Raw genomic sequence first — 21,371 nt, 5'->3', positions numbered from 1 at the left:
CGCCCGTCTAGAGCACCAAATGCGTGTCCTCCTTGAGTCCCACCCCACACCTTAGTCCCTGTCATTAAGTTCTGCCCCTTTTTTAATTCTTGTTTGGGTGGGTGGGAACTTGTTTGGGCGTTGGGTTTGGGATTTTTTCTTTACGGACTTTTTCTCCTATGGACAATTAGACATTGGTTGGGGTTAGGGAGGAGGGTGGGTCAGCTTTTGTGGGTTTAGTTTATTTTTGTTAGGGAAAATTAAATATATTTTTCTATGTTACATGCAATGTTGTTAATGTTTTGTAGGTGGGGTAACTGTTTTACATCACACTGTTTCCTTGCTGGTGCATGGCCGCCCATAGCCTGTGTTTGATTTAAATTATTGGCTGACTGTGTAAGACACAAACAGATAGATGCAACACACCTCACTGATTGACTTGTCCTTCTAGTACTTTCAGTCTGTCCTCTAGTCTATGCATTCTTTATCTGGACTGGTGTGTGAAAATGAAATCATTGACAACATGTCCGTTATTAATTCTGCCTCCCCCAAACTTCTCTCTTACCTGTGCTTGATGTTTATGTCCAACTGTGCCACAGCAATTGCTGCATGGTGAAGATGGTTTCCTTTTTCTAACATGCCATGATTGGGGTGTTGGTGGTGGTAGTATAGTAGTAGTAGTAGTAGACACTGGCAGGGCGGCAGCATTTGCAAAAAAAGAAAATGAGACAGTCAATCGCCTTTGAGAGACTGTTAGAGGAGTAGTAGAATGAAGTACAGTACAGAACTTACCGAGCAACAATAATATGCTCAAATATTAGACAACAAAACATAATGGGGGTTGGGATAGCCTACTAGACAGAGTTACAAACTATAGTTGTGTCGAATCACTTGACTAGGTCTACAGCCTAACAGTTAGTGCTGTATATGAGGAATGACAACATACAAATCCAATCAATGCCGGCAATTCATGCTGAGGTATATGTTCCTTTGTTAAATAAAATAACCTAAAATATCCTACTCATGGGTGGGCAAGCAGAAGAAGATCATCGCTCTGCCTTGAAATTGAAGCACTGTTGCTTTCGCCACATCCACCCCAGCAAGTGTGTGATTAAGTATTGGTGTACATTTAATTTAGTCACACCTTGACAATAAGTCACACAGCTCGGCGGAAGAGGGTTAGGGTTTGTTGAATGGATGGGAAGGGGGTTTTTGGGAAAGGTTTGACATAGAAAAACAGTATACATGGACAAACAAACGACAATCATTGAAGACTACCATATCCATATGTTAAGGGAGAAAAAGGAAATGCATGCATGATGATGAGAGACCCGGATTACATACACTTCTAGTTCTTGTTCTGTTGTTCCGGCCTTAATACTTTTACAGATAGCAAATACAAATTTTAAATATTGGTAGGGAAGAATCGTAGACAGAGAGCAAACCTAATGATGATAATAACAACTTCAAGAACACACTTTTGTAAAGATTGTATACAAAATATTAATCAAATTATTTAAAAGAAGATAAAAGTGGATACTGTTACTGTGTTATCCTGGTAGAAAATGTGGACTGGATTTGCATCTCAGCATTTCTCTTGGTCCTCCTCTCGTCCATCAATCTTGGGTGTGTCGCCTCGCCACTCGCCACTGCCCGACTGGAAACAAAAATGTTGATTTATTGGTAAGGTAAGTGTGCATTGTAATGTTTTCCAAAGTATAGGGCAAGGCCCGGCCTGTAATTGTTGATAGAATCCCAAAGGGGATATTGAGACACAAAGTTGAAACAAATGCACAAGTTATGGTGTAGTGCAACAAGAACACTTTCCGAGGTGGCATGTATGCATCATCTCTACTCTAGTCTGTTTCCAGCATTGACCTTCAACAATAACAGGAGAGACCAGGCCCACAGTGCTTAACAGTAGCACATCCTACGTTTAGACTTTAGAGTACTTTTAAAAAAATTTTTTTTTAAAGAGTTGGACAAAGGCAAAGCTCATTATCCATTCCAAACACAGCATTTTACAGTTTAAGTTAGTAAATCAATGCACCGCAGTCATCCCACCGCTACACTCTATTCCACTTCTACAGACATTTCGGTCTGCTGTGGTTGTTGTTGACGTGTTTACCTTTAGGCTTTTAAGTTTATACCACTCATAAAACGTCCTCCTGACTTCATCATCATCTCCGATACTTTTACTGACTGACTATGAAGATCGGACTGCAGTAGAAGTAAAATTGTTATTACACAACAAGAGTAGAAATATTATTGACTTGAGTCAGTCTTTAGTGTGTACAGAAAGATAGATTACTAGTACACTTTGACTTCACTTTGTGCACAACAAACAAACAACGAAAACACAAAGACCAATCACTCAGAGTCAGGTGTCCAATGCATGCCATTAATTGTCATTACCTGTTCCTTCTCATTTTAAGTTAACGGGCCGTCTATTTCGCCATCATCATGATGGGCGGTGCTGTTGTGTCATCAAACTCATTGCGCAGATATAGTGAGTCCCCTTCCTGTATTGAATTAAAAGCAATTTCTTATTTGCAAGAAGGGGAAAATTGAATTCACCTTGAGTTAAGTTTAGTGTGTTCTGTAGAAAGTTGATTAGTGGCAGTGCACAATTACATAAATTCATGCACAACAAACACAACAAAATCATTCAGTCTGCGACTCTGCGTCCAATGCATGGCATCAATCATTACCTGTTCCATCTTATTTTCAGTTAATGGCCAGTCTCTCTCGGCTCTTAAAAGGAGGATAGCTATAGTAGTCATCTGATTCATGCTCCACTTCTTTTGGCAGGACTAGGAAAGTTTGATTTTTTTCTTGTAGTACTATTTTACCATCATTCAATCATCATTCATGAGGGCAATGGATTTGGGTGGGAGATTCAGTATGATGGAGCGGAGGAGCTGGATTCGGAGGACTGTACTGTCAAATTGCAGACACCTGAAAATGGTATATTAAATAAGAAGAGTAGAAGACGGTGGTAATGGATTTGTTGTGATTCACAAGTTTGTAACCGAAACGACAGACACACAAACAACGGTGGGAAAAAAGGGAGGAAGACAGTAAGTGCAAGCCTAATTGTCAGGGAAGTATAGCTCGTCCTCAAACTCTGGGGGGTCAGCCAGTAGTAGGTAATCATCATGTGACACACTATTTCCGTCACCTGAGCCGCTGTCCTCATCTTCCTCCATTGCTTCATGTATTGTGTAACTCGGTGGTAGGAAGTGCTGATTCATTTTGATCATTGTTAACCTCTCCACGTTTTTGGGCGAGAGACTGGTTCTTCTCAATGTTACAATGGAACCAGCAGCACTGAAAGCACGTTTGGAAGAGACACTTGTGACAGGGCAAGCCAGATAGCTTATCGCCAGCCTGCTGAGCTGTGGCCATTCAGACCTTTTCCTATACCAATACTGCAATGGGTTTTGATCAATGTACACCTCTGTTGGGTCGTCCAGATAGGCCTGGACCATCCGCTCAATGTTCAGGGTTGCTGCTGGTAAGCTTTCATGCTGTTTTTTCTGTGCATCAGCACTGTGCTTATTAATGCCTAACTTTACATACCAATCGTGTAATGATTGTACTCGGCCTAACGATCCATTTATTGTTTCTGTGGTCGATAGTGATGGTGAGTATTGTGATCCAAACGCACTGCCTTCAGCCGACGAAGTTCCACAGTACTTCTTATGGGTTGATCTTGCGGGCTTTTAATTAGCAGCCGTTCGTTTTCCAACTTACTGGCTGCTTCAGCTATACAACTTTTGTAGCGGGCAACATCAATCTCGGAAAAAGCAAAGAATGCCTTCAGTCCAAGTTTTGCACGTGGATCCAGAATTGTGGCAGAAATGTAATGTCCTTACATTTTCAGCTAAGCGCCGGGATAAGCTCTCCACCAAGTCATGGGCTTGCCTTTTGTCCTCTACACCTTTGTATGATTCAGACTCAATACAGAGAAGACGGAGGTGATTGAATTTGGTCACAAACCATCTATCTGGAACCACCTCTGGAGGCCACCAGAAGCAGGTGTTTGCCCAGTACCCAAACACAAAGTGAAGAACTTAGGCTTCCTGGTTGACAATGATCTATCACTAACTTTTCAAGTCAACCAGGTTACCTCGGCGTGCTTCTTGATGATCAAGTTTCTCCGGAAGATACTCCCTTTTATTCCTTTTTCCTGTGAGGGCCTTAGTCCTATCCCGCATAGACTATTGCAATGCGTTATATTCTGGGATTGGCGAACGACAGCTTTCGAAGCTCCAGTCCTTACAAAACGCGGCAGTAAGAGTACTACTAGATTTCCCGAAACATCATCCTACTTCATCAAACATGAAGAGACTTCATTGGCTTCCTGTGCGAAGGAGGATACAGTTTAAGGCCTTATGCCTTGTACATAAAGCTGTACATGGAGGAGGTGCAGATGACATGAAGTCTCTTTTCCCTCGCTATATTCCGATTCGTACACTGAGATCCACTAGTATGGGACTAGTTTGCCTATTGAAATTTAAGAGGGCCCGGTGGGGTGGTAAGGCCTTTTCATTCCAGGCAGCAAGATTATGGAACACCTTACCAACAGAACTACGATTAGGAACAAATAAGATCCTGTTCAGAAAGGCCTTGAAAACCTGGCTCTTTACCAAATCTTAGACTTTTTCCGTACACCTCCTTCTATCACAGTGCCAAGACGCCTCGGCATAAGTGCGCTTAATAAATATCTCAGTTAGTCAGTCAGTCAGTCAGACACATTATTCAGCTGATGCTCTAGCATTTGCAATAATGGGATAGCTTGGCCCATTGTACAGTCCTCCTTGCTGACTTCACGTGTGAAGATCTCAAAAGGACACAGCATCTCAGTCAGGCATTTAATTAGGCTCCATTGATCCATCTCAAGGTTCATGCCTTTAACAGTAGCATCCCCTCTTCTGTTCCAGACATATTCATGGAGTGACCTGTACTGCTCATACAGACGATCAAGCATGTAATACGTTGAGTTCTAACGTGTTGCCACCTCCTGGATGAGTGCCTTGACTGGCATCCTATGTTCACGTTGGATGATCCTCAGCTGCTTCCGAGCTTTAAAAGAATGGCTGAAATGAGTGCATATTCTTCGGCAGATGGCCAGTAAATTGCTGACTATGGGTTCTTTTTTCAGAAAGTCTTGAACTATAATGTTTATGCAGTGCGCCAAACACGGAACCCTGAAATAGGAACCAGGTTCCATGGCCTTAAGTACATTACTGCCATTGTCTGTGGCAACAAAACCAATACCAAGCCCTCTTGGCCGCAGCCATTCCAAAACCTTGCTGCGAAACTCGTGTAAAATGTTTTCAGCCGTATGAGATTTCTCCATGGCGAAAATGGCTACAGTTGCATGTTTCCGAGTACCTTCAAACATCGCAGCTGTGTCAACAGCACCTCGTGCAGATAGCTTATCTCTAACCCCCACAAAAGAGATCCAGTGTGCAGTGATGCACATGTAATCTGTGGCTTGGCAACTGGTCCACATGTCTGTTATCAGGTGGATATTGTGCACAGCACTCTGCTGCAAAGCTTGTCCAACCAATTCCAGCACATCATGATGTAGTGCCGGAACAGCAATTTTTGCGAAATAGGACCGTCTGGGAACCTTCCATTCAAGGAAACCCACCCCTTCCACAAATGAAAAAGGAAGAAGGTCCAGCGCTAACATTTTAGCCAGCTTCGCATTGTACAATCGTGCCGTTGGGTGGTTGCGTTGGAACTGCCCCTCCAACCTAAACATGCTCTCAATGGTAGGCTGGATTACTTTCCTTTGTGGTGCTGTTTTCATTAACCCACTAAGGCTCAATGACACAGATTGTCTCATTGAGGTACTCGGTCGCCTTGGTGTCTCACTCTCAGCCTGACTCAGAGTATGGCTCTTACTGCGGTACCACTCTGATGTTACTGAGGAGGATGTGGGCGTTCCCAATGCACTACTGGGGACAGGGCTAGAAATGCCTCCCTCTACTTCACCTGCCACCGCAATAATATCGCTCCCTGATTCATCCTGACCAACTTCAATGGGTTGAGTTTTTCTACTTTCTTTTAACTTAAGTAGGTGATCCTCCTACACGATAGTGTGGTGTATTCTGGGATGACTTGCTTGTCCTCCGGTACCATAGTTTGTACCAAGCTTACCACGCCGAACACCTTGCTGACAAATTGAGCATATAGCAACGTTCTCCTCCTTGGCGCTAACAGAAAAGAAGTCCCAAACTGGGGAGGAGAACTTTCTGACACTGCTGGATGTGCCACTTTCAATACCAGATGAACTGGAGAGTGTGCTTGAAATGTGACCCTGTGCACCTAGACTGTGACTTTTACTACCACTACCTACTGAGATGGTTGAGCTGGATGTAGGTCCCTGCCGGGCCTTGGAAAATATGGCAGCTGGAGGTAGTGGTGGTGTAACCTGTGTTGGTAATATCCGTGCTACATCCCGCTCAGTAGCAGCTTTTCTGGATAGGGTGAGAATGTTGGTCTCCAATCCCTTTGGGACGGGAGTATTATGCGTGATGACTGGCTCGTCTTCATCAACATCATCTTCACCCCCTCTTCTACATCTACCTCCATAACTCCAAGTTTTTCTGGGACCTTCCTTTTCAGAAGCATTGTCTTGTGGCGTATATCACTCTTAGACTGAGCTTGTGGGAGCCAAGTGGCATCACGATCATCAGAAGCGGGGCTTGAAGAAGAAGATGATGGACTAAGCCTCCTTTTCCTTGCTGGTGGTCTGGAAGACAATAGATCTTCTGAAACAGTGGTTTGACTTTGCTCCACTTTGTCTGCAGGAAGCTCGATTTCCTGAAATGCCCCTACCTCAGGAGCAACAACTACTATGGTGGGCTGATGCGGCCGCTGCTGTTCTTGTTGTGGCTGCTGCTGTTCTTGTTGTGGCTGCTGCTGTTCTTGTTGCAGCCGCTGCTGTTCTTGTTGTGGCTGCTGCTGTTCTTGCTGCGGCTGCTGCTGTTCTTGTGGCTGCTGCTGTTCTTGTTGCGGCTGCTGCTGTTCTTGTTGCGGCTGCTGCTGTTCTTGTTGCGGCTGCTGCTGTTCTTGTTGCGGCTGCACACTGATCTGCTGAGTTTGCGCCTGCGTTGAACTTGATTGTATACTCCTTTGCGGTAATGACATTTCTTCAACATCGCTGCTCGTTAGTAGACTGGCTACCTCTGCGACACTAAAGCCCTTGGGCCTAGGTTGGTGGGGTTGGACCTCTGTGCTGCTCCCAGCTTGGTTCCCGGACAACGCTGGCGTAACATTTTTGGTGCCAAAAAAAACATTGGCCGGCACACCACCAGTCGTGGCTAATGGCACCTCCTTTTTCTGTTCCTTCTCCTCACCGGCAACTTTCTTGGTACTGGACCTGGTACCTTTCTTTGGGGCCATCTTCTTCAGATGGCAGGCAGGATGCAGATGCACAACAAGTTCTGGTCACACGTGGACGTGATGCGCAGCAGGACTTCTGTCTGGCTGGCAGTACAACGGGTAGCCTGGTGATGCTGATGACACCTCCTCCTCTGTCTTTTGTGCACCTAAAAGCAAATAAGCCAGGAGAAGAACATCAGTGAAATGTTGCATTTGTTGTTGTGGTTCAGTTACTTAGTACTGTACTAGTGCAAACAAAAAGATAGTCTAGCCATTTATGACTTTTTTTTTAACTAGGGCTATGTTATACTATTTTGTAATAATAACCACCAAAATAAAAATGTAATGGAAGTGGGGTGGACCCTATTTGCCATTAAATTATTTGAGCATCTCAGCATCCATGGAGCTGCTGCTGGGAAAGGGGGTGGATGGATGGAGGCAGTTAGCCAAATAGCCAATAGGAAAACCATGCAGGCCTACGGCAAAAGCAGGACACTAATAACTCCAAGCTAGGGGCCTGGGAAACACCAGCGGCTGACAAAAGGCCTATAAAAGCCAGGTAAAGGATGCATGCTAAAGCACACTGCTCTGCCTTTTTAATGAAACAAAATGGAAATACGAACATTCACAGGCCCCAAAAAGATATGCAGGGTGCATGCATTGCACACCAACACACCAGACACATACAACAAAATCATGTCTTTAAGACAACCAACATCAGAACGGCCACCCCAAAAAAACACACTTCCCCAACTCAATCCAATGCCATCCATGCCCTAAATAATGTCTAAAAATTCAACAGACCACACAGAAAACACTTGATTAATAAAGATGTGGCTACCTGCTCTGATCCTAGTGGATGAAAAAGCAGGCCTGTTGGCAGACAAGGCCAGGCAAGCTTGCAGGCCTAGGCTTCAAAATGGCCACCAGCCACATGGCCAGGCCCAACAACATCAGAAAGGCCACCCCAATAAAAACACACTTCCCCAACTCAATCCAATGCCATCCATGCCCTAAATGATGTCTAAATTCAACAGACCACACAGAAAACACTTGATTAATAAAACTGTGGCTACCTGCTCTGATCCTAGTGGATGAAAAAGCAGGCCTGTTGGCAGACAAGGCCAGGCAAGCTTGCAGGCCTAGGCTTCAAAAAGGCCACCAGCCACATGGCCAGGCCCAACAACATCAGAAAGGCCACCCCAAAAAAACACACTTCCCCAACTCAATCCAATGCCATCCACGCCCTAAATGATATCTAAAAATTCAACAGACCACACAGAAAACACTTGATTAATAAAGCTGTGGCTACCTGACCTGATGCTAGTGGATGAAAAAGCAGGCCTGTTGGCAGACACAAGCTTGCAGACCTAGGCTTCAATATGGCCACCAGCCACATGGCCAGGCCCAACAACATCAGAAAGGCCACCCCAAAAAAAAACACTTCCCCAACTCAATCCAATGCCATCCATGCCCTAAATGATGTCTAAATTCAACAGACCACACAGAAAACACTTGATTAATAAAGCTGTGGCTACCTGCTCTGATCCTAGTGGATGAAAAAGCAGGCCTGTTGGCAGACAAGGCCAGGCAAGCTTGCAGGCCTAGGCTTCAAAAAGGCCACCAGCCACATGGCCAGGCCCAACAACATCAGAAAGGCCACCCCAAAAACACACTTCCCCAACTAAATCCAATGCCATCCATGCCCTAAATGATATCTAAAAATTCAACAGACCACACAGAAAACACTTGATTAATAAAGCTGTGGCTACCTGCTCTGATCCTAGTGGATGAAAAAGCAGGCCTGTTGGCAGACAAGGCCAGGCAAGCTTGCAGACCTAGGCTTCAAAAAGGCCACCAGCCACATGGCCAGGCACACCAACATCAGAAAGGCCACCCCAAAAATACACACTTCCCCAACTCAATCCAATGCCATCCATGCCCTGAATGATATCTAAAAATTCAACAGACCACACAGAAAACACTTTATTAAGAAAGCTGTGGCTACCTGCTCTGATCCTAGTGGATGAAAAAGCAGGCCTGTTGGCAGACAAGGCCAGGCAAGCTTGCAGGCCTAGGCTTCAATATGGCCACCAGCCACATGGCCAGGCCCAACAACATCAGAAAGGCCACCCCAAAAAAACACACTTCCCCAACTCAATCCAATGCCATCCATGCCCTAAATGATGTCTAAATTCAACAGACCACACAGAAAACACTTGATTAATAAAGCGGTGGCTACCTGCTCTGATCCTAGTGGATGAAAAAGCAGGCCTGTTGGCAGACAAGGCCAGGCAAGCTTGCAGGCCTAGGCTTCAAAATGGCCACCAGCCACATGGCCAGGCACAACAACATCAGAAAGGCCACCCCAAACAAATACACTTCCCCAACTCAATACAATGCCATCCATGCCCTAAATGATGTCTAAATTCAACAGACCACACAGAAAACACTTGATTAATAAAGCTGTGGCTACCTGCTCTGATCCTAGTGGATGAAAGCAGGCCTGTTGGCAGACAAGGCCAGGCAAGCTTGCAGGCCTAGGCCACCAGCCACATGGCCAGGCCCATCAACATCAGAAAGCCCACCCCCCCAAAAAAACGCTTCCCCAACTCAATCTAATACCATCCATGCCCTAAATGATGTCTAAATTCAACAGACCACGCAGAAAACATTTGATTAATAAAGCTGTGCCTACCTATTCTGATCCTAGTGGATGAAAGCAGGCCTGTTGGCAGACAAGGCCAGGCAAGCTTGCAGGCCTAGGCTTCAAAATGGCCACCAGCCACATGGCCAGGCCCAACAACATCAGAAAGGCCACTCCAAAAAAACACTCTTCCCCAACTCAATCCAATGCCATCCATGCCCTAAATGATGCTTGAAAATGAAATACATTCAAAAAACACCAAAGGAACAGTTGCTTCATCATGCACACACCCATGAGGACATGCCCATGACTAGCTCGGGCCTACTACTGACTACTACTACCCACAAAATTTTTAAAAAAAGGAATGATGATAGTTACCAAAAATAAATTGTAGTTACAACAACTGCAATGCCCACAATCAAACAGACACAACAACCACTTACTTGTAAAATATCCTATTAAAAAAATCCTTGAATCCAATTGCAATGATGCAGCAGACAAAAAGAGTGATCTTTCCAGCTCAAAATCCAAAGGCAGAATGAGCAGGAGATGGACAAAGCACTGGGAGGAGCCTGCTGGACAGGAACAGGAAGTTGGAGATTCTGTGTCACTTCCTCCCTCTCCCCACCTTTTTAAAAAAGGACTCCTTGCACAAAAAAGGACAGGCAAATGTCAATCTGAGGAGTTGTTTTCATCCAAAATCCTCATTTGCAGAAGGTTTCATGCTGCTAGAGCTGATATTCTTCTCCAAATTGAAATTTTACATGTTCGAGTTCTCGAGCTTCACATTACTTCCGCCGGATGTTGAAGTCGTGTCGAAAATGACATGATCGCGTTCTCTCGCTCCCTGTCGCGTTGGATATGACGTGTTCGGGGTCTCTTTCTCCTTTTCGCGTTCGATTAGACGTGCCCGCGTCCTCACGCTCTCGCTTGCCGTGTAGAATGACGTGTTCGAGATCTCAATCTTCTCATACTCGCGCGGTGCATGATCGCGAGAAGAATGACGTGGCCGCGCGACAAATGACGTGATTGCGCGACAATGCGAGCGTGAACTGTTGCGAGACAGCGCAAAATGGCTACCAACAATCCAATATCTCGTGGAGAACGCAACCGGGTCGGGAAAACTTGTCAGCTAACGTGGGGATTCAGGTAAGGCGATCGTGCGCACGCAAGAATGTATTTTTTTACAGCGCGAGCAAATAACAAATTATCGCTAAGCTGCGGAATGCGGAAATGTTGACATTTTCGCGCTTTCCGCGGAACGCGAAAATGCCAAATTATCGCAATTTCTGCGAACGGAATGGAATTTTGGCCCAGGCCTACTTTCTATGCCAAAATGAACTCCCTCATTTTGTTCCTTTTTATATTAAATGTTTTAAGAGTTACCACTTTATTCCAATCAAGATGGCTTCAGGTGTGCAATACGTTTGTCATAAGTAGGACTGTTAGAGCTCTAGTTGTTCTTTAGAAAACTCTGGGAAGCTACAGTAGAACACAAAGGAATCAACTGACAGTCTCTGCCCTTGTTGGATGTACATGTTTTACTGAGAATGTCAGACTTCATTCTCACATGACTGAGAAAGATAATGTGAATTTACAGAAAATATGCTCTCAGTTTAGCTTATAAATCACCTTCCAAACCTCTGTGGGAAAAGCATGAGAAAATAGTGTTCTCTCAAACATGATTCATGATATCACAGCAGAAGGCTTTTTCACATGGTAAAATCACCTTAGAACACACCGCAATTCCTAAAATGAGTATGGTGCCATCAACAAACGATTTATAATGTAGCTAAAGTCTTAAAACCGTCTATTAACTACAATGCTTTTTAATGAGGTGCTATAAGATGGCTGCCAACACTTCTTGGATGAAGTAGTGACAGCCATTTAGATCTCACGATGAGATGTGTGATTAGGCTCCACACAGATGTATATGTGATTTTGATTTTCTCAGGAACTACAAAATGGATTTACACCATTTAAGGAAAAGGCACGACTCTGAAGCAAGGTCTACCTTTCTGCCAAATTTGGTGTAATTCCGTTCAGCAGTTCGGGCTGTAGCTGCGGCTAAAGGTCCTATGGGAAATCGCATGGGAAAAACACGTTTTGGGACCCCCCTTTTTTCTCAGCCCCCGCTACACGAATCATCCCGAGACTTTCAGGATAGGAGCAGACCGGAGCTGGCCAAACGTTTTGAATATTTCGTGAAGATTCGTCAACAGGCGACAAGGTTATTCCAAATAGAATGTTGCGGATTTCCTATGGAAAATAGGTCCTAACTATAACTACCCACTGGCGACCGCCAGTAGGTTATATATATATATATATATATATATATATATATATATATATATATATATATATATATATATATATATATATATATATATATATATATATATATATATTTCGGGCGTCACTCACCCTTGTTCACATCAACGAGTGGAGGTAAAATTGCCATTTTTAAGTTGTGATGCTACACCCATGTGAACACACATCGTGAATAAACATAAACAAAATACTGCACACATTTGAATGTTAGGTATATACCTAAAAGGATATCTCAGTCATTTTACTGTGATATCACTTCCTTCATTTCAAAAGGTGCCCCTTAATTACACATTGTTACTGTATTCAATTGACATCTTATTTAATTAGGGTGAAAACGAAATTAGTGCATGTCAGACATTAAATGCAGAAAGTGTTCTTAAGAATTCATATTGAATTTCTTCTCAACATCGTAAACACCAGGTCCTGAGATGAATCTCATAATATATAGTTGTATAGACGGCACATTGTTACCGCCCATAAGTACAAATTTCATCTGTAACAAGGCAGAAATATAAATTATATAAATATATAAATATATTAAGAATATTAAAAACCATTCAGTAATATTGTTAATAATACTTATGTGCAAAATTGCTGTCATTTCAGTCTACAACCTATAGACAAGGATCCGGTAATACTGATATTTCTGCATAAATGCAAGTATACAACCATCATCTAATATTCGTGTAAATTTCTATATTTCTTAACCCAAGATGCGGGCAACCTAACTGTCCTAATTGAAAGACCATATCCTAAACATAACATAAACACCTAAAATATTTATAGAGTGTGCAAAATTAGCAAAAGTGTAACTGTGTGAATTACAATAGTGTTATTCCTATGGTGCATGTATCTCTAAAGACATCTAAGCCACATATAAAAAAATATGGAATATATTACAGTTAATTTGTATTTAGCTAAGATAATACACATGTGGCAATAATGAATATACATGCATCATATCTAAAAAATAGAAACAGGGATAAGATACATAAGAAAAACCGGACTTAAAACAGATTAAAAAAAAGGATCAGATCTAAAGATGCTGGTTCATAAAAAGTTATGCAGATCCTCTGTGTTATTAAGGCCAGATGGGAACTTAGTGTCAAGCTCAAGAATTAATTTAGATTCCAACTGTCTTAGGGCTTTCTCACGATCTCCACCTCGACGCAGTTTTGGAATAGCTGCTGCCACAAAATAATTTAAACAACTAAGATCATTGTTATGTGTAGATTTAAAATGGCGAGCCACCGGGTATGCGGAGTCGTTATTAACAATAGCGCGTAGATGCTGTAATATCCTGACATGCACTTGTAACCTAGTACTACCTACGTACTTAAGTCCACAAGTGCACGTCAGGACATACACAGCAAACTCTGTTTTACAAGTGAAATTGCCCCTAATGGCTTTTTTGTCTGGGCTGAAAGGAGAAAGATAATGTGTGGTATTGATACCAAATTTACACGCCCTGCAAGTGGTGCATTTAGTAAAGCCATTTTTGGGCTGTAGCCACATTTTGACTGTGGTTAGTTCCGGACATGCCTTACCAATTTGTGTGCGCATAGAGATGCCCTTTCTGTATGTGACAGTTGGTTGGGATAGTAATCTAGTTGATGAGCGCTAGGTGGCGCTAGCCAAGATGGCCGCGCCGAGGTAGAGCTCTGCGATGCCTGACCCCTCGCATCCGTCCTGATCCTGTTGCTGCTGTCCTGGGCGCACTCCACTTCCCGAAATCTGCTGCGGAGCCGTAACCCCACCCTCGCTGCAACTTTGGGCCGTGTCCGAGCCTTGGGGACTGAGTTCTGCCGCCTGAGAGCGGCACCGTTGCTGAGGCGCGTTTTCGGCCGGTTCTTCGGCCGGCGGCGCCTGCTACGAGCGCCCACGGCGTCACACGTGGGACGTGGGCCGCTGTCTGCTGGCGACTGGACTGAGGCAGGAGACGCCCGCGGAGACGAACTACGGCTTGGAGCGCGCGGCGGGTGAGTCGGAGGGGGGGCGACGGCTCCTAAGCGCCTCCCCGGACCACCCCGGCCGCGGGGCCCCGATCGGCGGGCAGGCCGGCCCGGGTGCTGAGAGCCTATGTGACCGGGCCCGGCTTGGTGATTGCCGCCTCCTTGCGCGTCGTAGCGCCTTGGCCTGCGGGCCGGTGTGTCCCCCGGGGGACTGCCCTCCTCTGCCCCTCCTGCCCTCCGCTCTGCATGCCAGGTGGGGATTTGCTGCTGGCGGGGTGGAAGCTTGGCCCTTCCTGGATCTCCCGACAGGGAAGCTACGCTGGACTGTTCTGCCTGGTGCCATTTGTTCGACACTGTTGCTGAGGGGACCCCCCCCCCCCCTCGCCCGGCGAGGCCGCCCACGGAGCTGTGTCAGGGCTGGAAAGGGGCGCCCTGCGACATCTGCGTCCCGGGAAGGATCGAGCCGCGGGCCCCGAGCTGGGGAATAGTGGAGCTCCGAGCTGCAGGACTGCCCCGACGGGCTGAGGTCGTGGACGGCGCTGGTGTGGCCCGAGTGTCGCAGCTAGCCTGGGGACCGTCCCCCGGACTTGCCCGCAGCGCGGGGCCAGTGGCGGGGCGGTGCTGGTCCGGACCCTGGTTCGGGGGGTGAGCCGTGTGGACCCACCATGGGCAAAGAAAAAGGCCCAAGGCAGCCAGCGGCATCCCACCAAACGAAGATTGACCGCTACGCGACCCCCGACCCCCCGGGGGCCGGCGGGGGGGAGGCGCCCGCCCCCAACAACGACCTGGCCACCATCCTCCACGCAATCGATGCATCTCGCACCTCTCTGGAAGGGATGGTTGGGGAGGTGAAGGTTGACGTCGCGCTTCTGCGGCAGGATCTCCGCAACGCCACGGCCCGCATCACGGAGGCAGAATCGCGGATCTCCGCGACGGAAGACGACATCCATCAATTGCAGGACCAGGTCCGGGAGCTCACGACCCACTCCAAGGAACTGCACAGGCGGGCGGAGGATGCCGAAAATCGCGCCCGCCGCAACAACCTTCGCCTGGTGGGCTTTCCGGAGGGGATCGAGTCGGGCCGGGCCGACGACTTCCTAGAGGCCTGGTTTAAATCCTGGATGCCGGCGGGCAGCTTGTCTACCTGGTTCGTAGTGGAGAGGGCACATCGGTCGCTGGCGTCCAAACCTCCGGTGGGGGCCCCTCCACGCCCCTTTATTCTTCGGATCCTTAACTTCCGGGACAGAGATGCCATTCTGCGGGAGGCTCGGGTGAGTGGCAAACTGGCATATAACAACCACACCATTATGATTTTCCCGGATTACACCCGGGAGGTCCAGGAGCAACGCCGCTCATATACGGAGGTGAAGCAAAAGCTGCGCTCCCTGGGCCTTCAATACCAGCTCCAGTTCCCGGCCCGCCTCCGCCTTGTCTTTCAGGGTAAGACGCTGTTCTTCGACACCCCCAGGGCGGCCTGGACATGGCTTAACGAGGAGAGGCCCCTGCGACAGCTGGACGGGGGGCGGTCCGTTGCGGTCCCCGGGTGCCCGGTGGTGGCTGGGTCCCAGCGGCCGCGGCGCGGGAAGCGCACACGCTCCCGGCAGCGGCGAGGCGCCGCGGTCGCCAAGGTCCGGTCAGCGAGCGCTTCTGGCAGACCAATGAGAGACTCTTCCGCCTCTTCCGAAGCCTCCTCCCGGGCTGCCGGGGGATCCCGACGCCGAGCATCGCCTGGGCCGGACGGGTCTCCGACCCCCCTCATCACGCGCATTGACTCATCGGACCTTTCCCGCAGTCCCGCTATATGACTTTCTCCGTGTTTCTTGCAGTTGCGGGGAAGGTGACTGCCTTGCCCGGGGGCGGGGGTGGGGGGCTCCACCATATTGTACTTCCCAGTACCAGCCCAGGTCAGAACAATGTCATCCGTACTTCAGGAGGGGTCCACTACGCTCTTTATACCCGAGCACCTGAGCTTGGGGTCTTGTGACTGTTAGTTTGGTTCGGGCGACAGATGCTTCTGGTTTCGAAGTGTAGGGTGGGGGGTGGGGGGTTGGGGTTTGGTGTTTGCTTGGGGTCTCTCTTTACGAGACTGTTTTGTTTAGGTTTGAATTGTTATTTGCTGAGCCACTCACACAGCGCTGCGCGGCGGCCGGCGTCGTGTCCCTTCATCCCGCTCTTCCTGTGCACTCTGCTGCCGCTCACCTTTAACCACCGTCCGACCACTTCCCCTGGTGGAGCCCAGTGGTCCCTCCGGGGCATGCGCGCTCCGTGCCCCATCCTGCTGGCGCCCGGGTCCACGGGTGTCCCCCCGGCGCTCCCTGCCTGCCCCCTTCCCGGCGCGCTTCTTTCTCACGGATGCCATGGCTGATTTAGCTCCCAAAGCCCAGGTGCGCATCCTGTCCTGGAATGTGAATGGCCTGCTGGACCGGCTTAAGCGCACTGTCGCTCTCAAATACGCCCAGCGCGTGGGCGCTGACGTGATCCTGCTTCAGGAAACCCACCTCCTTGGTGAGAACTGTCCCTTTCTGGCGCGCTTCGGATACGACCGGGTGTGGCACTCCGTGTTCTCGCGCGGGTCGCGTGGGGTTGCGGTCCTCCTGCGCCGTTCCTTTCCCTTTGTGTTGGCCCGGGTGGTGCACGACTCCCAGGGGAGGGCGGTTGCGGTTACCGGCACGCTTGAGGGCCGACCACTCAGCCTCTTGTCACTCTATGTGCCGCCCACGGGGCTGTCCTCGGCCTTAGCTCTGGCTGCGTCCTGGCTAGCGACTTTTCCGCCCGGCACTGTTGTCATTGGAGGGGATTTCAACGCCGTTTCGGCCCCGCACCTCGACTCTTCGGGCCCGGTCTCGGACTCCCGCGCGGCGCGGGCGAGGCAGCTGGCCGGATGGGCGGAAGCTCAGGGACTCTGCGACGCGTGGCGGCTCTGGCACCCACACACGCGACAATACACACACACCTCAGCCGCCCACCACTCTCAGGCACGTATCGACGCGATCTTTGTCCCCCCGGCCGACTGCCCGGGTATCCAAGACGTCCGTATCCTTTCCCGGGGGATATCCGATCATTCTCCGCTTTTATTGGGCTTGGGCCCCCCGCCTCACGGGGCTCGCCAAATGTGGCGCTTCAATGCATGGTTCCTGCAGGACAAAACGCTCCGTAAGGAGGTGGGATCCGCGCTGGCCCTCTATTTTGGTGACAATGACGGATCGGTCTCCTCGGCGGGCACCCTCTGGGAGGCATGTAAGGCCACGGTTAGGGGGGTTGCCAAGGCGCAGGTGGTGAAACATCGCCAGACACGGCTGCAGCGGCTCACGGCCTGTGAGGCTCAGGCGCTGCATCTGGAACAATCGGTTTCTGACTCCGGGGATCCGGCCGAGGCCCGGCAGCTGCGGCTCCTACGCGAGGAGATTCGTCAGCGGTCGCTTGACGCGGCTAAACTTCTCTGGCAATCCTCGGTGGCGCGGGTATATGGCTGGGGCGACAAAAATGGGGCGCTCCTGCACCGACTGGCCACTTATCCCAGGGCATCGCGCATCATCCCGGCGGTGACCGACTCGGGGGGCACGCTTCAGTCCTCGTCCGTGGCTATAGCAGACGCTTTCGCTCAGTACTACTCGCAACTCTACCGGGCACGAGCTTCGGATCTGCCTTTGGCGTCATTGCTCACCGCTGGTAATTTACGCCTTCCCCGGCTGCGGCCCAGTGATTGGGAGAGTCTGGAGGTTCCCATCTCTCCTGAAGAGATCGGAGACGCGATAGGGCGCACATCCGCCGGGAAAACCCCTGGTCCGGACGGGTTCCCACAAGAATTTTATGCCACTTACAAGGAACACTTGGTTCCGCGGCTGGGTGCCCTATATGCGGAGGCGATTGAAAGAGGTTCCTTCCCCCCGGAGGCTGACCTTGCCACGATTGTGGTCCTGCCTAAATCCACTCCACCGCCCAGGGACAGGTCGGCCTACCGGCCGATCTCTCTGATCAATACCGATATCAAACTGTATGCGGCGGTTCTGGCCCAGCGGCTACGGCCCCTCCTGTCGTGCCTGGTGCACCCGGATCAATGCGGCTTTATGCCGGATCGGGGCACCCGCCACTGCCTCCTCCGCCTCCACGTGGCTCTGGCACACCGCCATCGCATATCTCCCTACCTCACTCTCCTGCTCGCCGACTTCGAGAAAGCCTTCGATTCGGTGGGATGGCCCTACCTGTTCGACGTATTAGCCCATATGGGCTTCGTTCCCAAGTTTGTTGGGATGGTGCGGGTTCTGTACGCGCGCCCTCGCGCTAGAGTGTTGGTTAACGGGGCGCTGTCGAGAGCGTTCCCGATCAGTCGGGGCACGCGGCAGGGGTGCCCACTCTCACCCCTTCTTTTTGCGCTCGCAATGGAGCCCCTTGCTGCCCTAATCAGAGCGGACTCTCTCATTCGGGGATGGGAATGGCCGGGCCTTGAGGCGGACAAGATCGCCCTCTATGCGGACGACGTTCTGCTGTACCTTGGCGACCCAGCGCGTTCGGGCCCTCGAGCTCTCCATACCTTGGGCCGCTTTGCCCGCGCCTCTGGCCTCCGCCTCAATTCGCACAAGTCGGTCCTCGTACCCCTTCACCCCTCCCGGGAATGCTTCGACTGGCAGACCACGATTCCCCTCCGCCGGCTGTCTTTCAAGTATCTGGGCATCTGGGTCTCCCTCCTCCCGGAATTGAGCTGGGCGCTCAACGTGGCCCCTTTGGTCAAGAGAGCCAAGGCAGACCTTACTCGGTGGCACTCTCTCCCGCTGAACCCGCTGGGGAGAGTGGCGCTCTACAAAATGATGATCCTCCCCCGGTTTCTGTATGTTTTGCAGAACACTCCGGTGTCCTTTCCGAGGTCGTGGTTTCGTGAGTTGGATGGGATGGCCACCAGGTTCCTCTGGGGTGGGAAGAGGCCACGGTTGGCCTTGCCGATCTGCCGCCTCCCCACCTTTGATGGGGGGCTGGGCATGACCAACCTCTACCTTTACTATCTGGCCACCCGGCTTCTGGTCATTCATGACTGGTTTGGGGGGGGATGGTCCGATCCGGCCTACAGGGTGGAACTGGAGGCCTTGGGTCTCCCCAGTGTTCAGGACCGCATGTACGGCGCCCCGATTCCCACCTCCTGCCCCGATATCACCAAGGCGGTCTTCCTGGCTTGGCGGGCAGCACTCCGCCACACCGGATGGACCGGGAAGCTGACGCGCGCCACCCCTTTCTGGCATGGGACATGGTTACGGGAGGTTGCGGGGTTGGAGGGTTTTGAGCCGTGGGACTTGCTCGGCATCTCCCAGTTGGGAGATGTATGGCGGGGGGGACGCATGTGCTCATATTCGGAACTGCAGGCGTGTTTTTCTCTCCACCCGTCCCAATTCTATAGGTACCTTCAATTGAGACACGCCATACGGGCCCACACCCCGCTTGACATCCGGCTGCCGGATCATAGCCCCCCGGAGGCTCAGGTCCTGATGGGTAACCTAGGAAGGGGAGGCATATCCAGAATATATCGTTCCCTTGTTAATAATACCCCTGTGCCCCAGGAGGGTCTGAAGGAGCGATGGGAGGAATGGGTGGGTCCCCTGGACGAGATCGATTGGCGGGAAGCCCTTATGGCTCCCAGGCTAGTGACGGCATCCGCCAAACTGAGACTCATTCAAATCTACTATCTGCGCACGGCCTACCTTACACCAGCGCGCCTGCGCCGCGCGGGCCTCTCCACCGACGCAGCTTGCCCTCGTTGTAGCTTTGACCCGGCTGACTTCCTCCACATGGTATGGTCCTGCCCGGAACTGGAGGGGTATTGGAGTGGTATAGAAACTGACTTGACGGAGGTCCTGGGGTGGGAGGTACCGCACGACCCCAAACACATCCTACTGGGTATCACTGACGGCCTGGACGGCACGCGCGCCGAAAAAGTGTTTCTCATGACAGCGTTAATGGTGGCAAAAAGGGACATTGCGGCAGCCTGGAAACAGCCGCAGCCGCCTAGTCTGACCAGGTGGAGCGCGGGGGTGGACTGGTGTGCGGCGCAGGAGCGGACTCTTTACCAAGCTCGGGGCTGCCACAAAAAGTATCGCAGGGTTTGGGGGAAATGGTTAGGGAATGTATTGTGATTGGTAGGGTGGGGTGGGGCGGAAGGGGGAGGTGGTTTCGGGGGTGGGGGGCGGTAAAGGGGATTGATTCCCAGATGGGATTAATGTATAAGGCTGGTCTGAAAGGCTCACTGTTTTTTGTTGCACATGAAAACAATAAAAACTTGTTTATCAAAAAAAGTAATCTAGTTGATAGTACCCCATCCGTTAAGATAATCGGCCAATGACGTTTAATTATGGCACGGATTTTCCTCTCTTGCTTGTTAAAAGCAGTAATCAACCTTGGAGCAGATTTATCATCAGGTAAGATTTCCACTTTGTTAGTGAGAAGGGATGCCCTGAATCTTTCCCTGGTTTTGTTCAGAGCTGTTTTTAAAATTTTCTCACTATATCCTCTTTCTTTAAATCTACTGTATGCTTCCTCAGTACATCTGTTTAGATCTTCATGGTTGTTACAGATCCTCTTGAGACGCAAAAATTCCCCATATGGGATGTTATCAACCATATGCTTGGGATGTGTGCTGCTGGCATTCAAAATCAAATTGCAAGCCGTTTCTTTTCTATGCAATGTCGTACCTAATGCTCCATCCCCTTTGTACACCTTCACATCTAAAAAGTCAATACTGTTTCTGCTCATGTTGGACGTAAATTTGAGATTGAATTGTGATGCTTTAGTTTCACTACCTTTCCAAACTACAAAAACATCATCGATGTAGCGCATCCAGTACAAAACATTCTCCTTAAAAACATTAGCATGGGTAATCTTGAGGACCTGCTCCTCCCACCAGCCAACATGCAAACATGCATAGCTGGGGGAGAAGCAAGCCCCCATCGCCACGCCTCTTTTTTGTAAGTACAAATCATTACCAAATATGAAATAATTATTGTGTAAACACCATGAAATTAAACTCAAAAGCATCTTATTATGATGATAAAATTAAATAGGTCTTAGCCCCAGAAAGT

This window comes from Triturus cristatus, chromosome 5_1 (assembly GCF_964204655.1).
Source record: "Triturus cristatus chromosome 5_1, aTriCri1.1, whole genome shotgun sequence".
NCBI classification, from domain to species: Eukaryota; Metazoa; Chordata; class Amphibia; order Caudata; family Salamandridae; genus Triturus; species Triturus cristatus.
This window is presented reverse-complemented; position numbering follows the sequence as displayed.